The following is a 4,232-nucleotide window of genomic DNA, read 5'->3' on the forward strand; positions in this document are numbered from 1 at the left end:
TGGAACATGTACTGTCTAGCGCTGGTGGTTTTCCTTGTAAGCATAAGCTACTCTTGCCCCGGAATTCTGGTGACTAAAATCTTCATAGCAGTATGAAAGTTTTGCTTTTATTTACTCTTTAATCTTGGCTTGGGACATATTGCTTGCTCTCACACTGATATAATATGTTCAGTCAAGTTGTCTAAGACCCTCACAACCAGGCCAATCTGCCTTCACTCTCACTAAGTCGGTGGGGCCACAATAAGGGGAGGTATGTATGCAGGTACAGTTACAGTATGTATAACAAACAGCAGGCCCAAAGTAATGCTCCTCACTTCCCCTCGTCTCTCCTTTGTAATGGCTTGCTTCCAGAAGGCAATATAAATGTGATGGATTTAGAGGTAAATTGCTCTAACTGAATGATGGCGGTGGCGGTGGCTGTGGCTAGTTCATTTTTAGTCTGGGTGTGACTTTTATCTCAGACGATTCTTTGAGTTACTACCAGAGCAGGACATATGGCTGTGGTCTGGGGGGAGAGGAAAACAACTAAATCTTCTTGGTATATCTTTATTCTTTATACAACTTTGCTTTAAATTTATACAAGCATCTGTATTAGTTAGGTTCTCCAGAGAAACAGAGTCAATGGAATGTGTATGTGTTTCTCTCCTTCTCTCTCTCTCTCCCTGCTCTATCTATAAAGAGATTTGTTATAAGGAATTGGCTCATGCAGTTGGGAGGCTGACAAATTCCAAGATCTGTAGGGTGAGTTGGCAAACTGGAGACTCAGCAGATCCATCGGTGTAGTTCCATTCTGAAGGCTCAAGACTCAGTAAAAACTGATGTTTTAGTTCAGGTCTGAAGGCAGGAGAAAGACTGATGTCCTAGCTTGAATGCAGTCAGGCAGAAGAAATTCTCTCTTACTCAGTCCTTTTGTTCTATTCTGGCCTTCTACTGATTGAATGAGGCTCACCCACAGTAGCCAGGACTATCTGCTTTACCAGGTCTATCAATTCAAATGTTAATCTCTTCCAGAAACACCCGCATGGACACACCCAGAATAATGTTTGAGTAACTATCTGGGCACTCTGGCCTCATCAAGTTGACCCATAAATTTATCCATCACAGTACTCATGAAGAATGTAGGAACATATAATTTACCATTCAATTTCCATTTATATATATGGCTATTACTTGGTGGATGTGATCATGCTTCTAGAATTCAGCGAAAGGAAAGGCATGAGAAAATTTTAATAAGATTATTTTTTTCCAGTGTTTTTCTCAAGAAGTTATATTAATCTGTAGATCATTTTCCCTCTACTTTATTTAACAACTTAGGGTATATACTTTATATTGCTGTCTTTGGCAGCAAGAAATGATAGAACATTCTCTGTTCTATAAAAAATGATTTTTTTTCCTAAAGAAGGTGTTCATATTTGTATTCCATGAAATCGAAATGGTCTACCCACCTCAAAAGGAAGAGTTAGAATTTTTGCCTGAATGATAGCTTAAAGAAAACCTGTGCTTGTGCTCACTTTGGCAGCACATATACTAAAATGGTAATGATGAAGAGAAGACTAGTAGGGCCCCTGAGCAGGGGTGACACGCAGATTTGTGAAGCATTCCATAGTTAAAAAAAAAAAAAAAAAAGAAGAAATCTTGTGGCTTTTTTTCCCCATTAGCTTCAGCTAACATGGATTGTCTCAGAGAAGCCTGCTTGAGCTGACTCACCTCAATATGATGCCTGTTGGGTTTTGGATTATCAACTTTTCTTCACCTAAGAATTTGACTGAGCAAGAATTCTGTGGGCAGATTACAGGTGATCCAATTGGTGGTTATTTGGGCCATATCACGGAAATATCTGGTAGGTGGGATGGGCCTTCTGGGTCGGAGGCTCTTTCTCACAGAAGTGGCTTATATAAGAGGCATGGAGACTCAGCTCCTAATGGTTTTAATCCAATTAACTGGGAGACAACATATGCTGTAATGGTGTTGCTTCTGTGGGGACTTTCTCAGAGATCTCTGGTCCGGTAACTGGCCCAAAAGGAAAGACTCAAGAGAAATACTGATTTTACCTGAAGTCTATGGACAATTTTAAGTTTTTAATTCCAGTTAGTTAACATACTGTGTTATATTAATTTCAGTTGTACAATATAGTAATTCAACAGTTTCATGCATCACCTGGTGCTCATCACGAGTGCACTCTCTAATTCCCATCACCTATGTAACCCATCCCTCCACCCACCTCCCTTCTGGTAACCATCAGTGTGCTTTCTATAAATAAAAGTCTATTTCTTGCTTTGTCTCTCTCTTTCTCTCCTGTTTTTCCCTTTGCTTGTTTGTATTGTTTCTTAAATTCCACATATGAGTGAAATCATATGGTGTTTGTCTTTCTCTGACTGGCTTATTTCCCTTAGCATTATACTCTCTAGTTCCATCCATGTTGTCACAAAAAGGGCAAAATTTATTCTTAAAAAAATTTTTTTTAACATTTAAAATTTTAACATTTATTTTTTGTTGAGAAACAGAGAGACAGAGCGTGAGCAGGGGAGGGGCAGAGAGAGAGGGAGACACAGAATCTGAAGCAAGTTTCAGGCTCTGAGCTGTCAGCACAGAGCCTGACTTGGGGCTCAAACCCATAAACCACCAGATTATGACCTGAGCCAAAGTTGGACGCTTAACTGAGCCACGCAGGTGCTCCAAAATATCATTCTTTTTTATAGCTGAATAATATTCCAGCGTGGTTGTGTGTGTGTGTGTGTGTATACACACATTTACATCACATCTTTATCCATTCATCAATCAATGGAAACTCAGGCTGCTTGTGTATCTTGGCTATTGAAATTAATGCTGCTATAAACATAGAGTTGCATGTACCTCTTTAAATTAGTGTTCCTGTATTCTTTGGGTAAATACCTGGTAGTGCGATTGCTGTATCATAATGTAGTTAGTCCTATGTTTAACTTTTTGAGGAACCTCCATACTGTTTTCCACAGTGGCTGCACCAGTTTGCATTCCCACCAATAGTGCACAAGTGTTTCTTCTTCTCTACATCCTTGTGAACACCTGTTGTTTCTTGTGTTGTTGATTTTAGCCACTCTGATAGGTGTGAGGTGATATCTCATATTGGTTTTGATTTGCATTTCCCTGATGATAAGTGATGATGAGCATCTTTTCATGTGTCTGTTGGCCATCTGTATATCTTCTTTGGAGAAATGTCTGTTCATGCCTTCTGCCCATTTTTCAGTTGGATTGTTTCTTTTTTGGATGTTCAGTTTTATAAGTTCTCTATATTTTGGATAGTCACCCTTTATCTGATAGGTCGTTTGCAGATATCTTCTCCCATTCAGTAGGTTGCCTTTTAGTTTTGTTGATTATTTCTTTGCTGTACAGAAGCTTTTTATTTTGATGTAGTCCCAGAAGTTAATTTTTGCTTTTGTTCCCCTTTCCTCAGGAGGCATATCTAGAAAGAAATTGCGATGGCTGATGTCAAAGAAGTTACTGCCTGTGTTCTCGTCTAGGATTTTTATAGTTTCAGGTCTCACACTTAGGTCTTTCATCCATTTTGAATTTATTTTTGTGTATGGTGTAAAAAGTGGTTTCATTCTTCTGCATGTTGGTGTCCAGTTTCCCCAACATCATTTATCGAAGAGACTTTTTCCCATTCTTTCCTGCTTTGTCGAAGATTAATTAACCATATAACTGTGGGTTTATTTCTGGATTTTCTATTCTGTTCTATTGATCTATGTGTCTATTTTTGTGCCAGTACCATAATGTTTTGATTACTACAGCTTTGTAATATAACCTGAAGACTGGAATTATGATGCCCCCAGCTTTGTTTTTTCTTTTACAAGATTGGTTTGACTCTTTGGGGTCTTTTGTAGTTCCATACGTATTTTAGGATTGCTTGTTCTACTTGTGTGAAAAATGTTGTTGGTATTTTGATAGGGGTTGCATTACACATGTGGATTGCTTTGGGTAATATAGCCATTTTAACAGTATGTGTGCTTCCAATCCATGAGCATGGAACGTCTTCCATTTCTTTGTGTCATCTTCAGTTTCTTTCATCAGTGTCTTATAGTTTTCAGCCTTTCACCTCTTTGGTTAGGTGTATTCCTAGGATTCTTATTATTTTGGGTGCAGTTGTAAGTGGGATTGTTTTCTTAATTTCTCTTTCTGCTGCTTCAGTGTATAGCAGTGAAACAGATTTTTATAGATTGATTTGGTATCCTGTGGCTTTACTGAATTCATTTATT

General features: G+C 38.5%; 1 non-coding gene across 1 annotated transcript; it reads left to right on the forward strand.

Annotated features, from left to right (window-relative positions):
• Positions 1-1,503: 1,503 nt before the first annotated feature.
• Positions 1,504-1,610, forward strand: LOC132682552 (U6 spliceosomal RNA). Its single transcript, XR_009611734.1, has one exon. It is a non-coding gene; the product is annotated as a U6 spliceosomal RNA (small nuclear RNA).
• Positions 1,611-4,232: the final 2,622 nt, after the last annotated feature.

This window comes from Panthera onca, chromosome A1 (assembly GCF_046562875.1).
Source record: "Panthera onca isolate mPanOnc1 chromosome A1, mPanOnc1 haplotype 2, whole genome shotgun sequence".
In the NCBI taxonomy this organism is placed as follows: Eukaryota; Metazoa; Chordata; class Mammalia; order Carnivora; family Felidae; genus Panthera; species Panthera onca.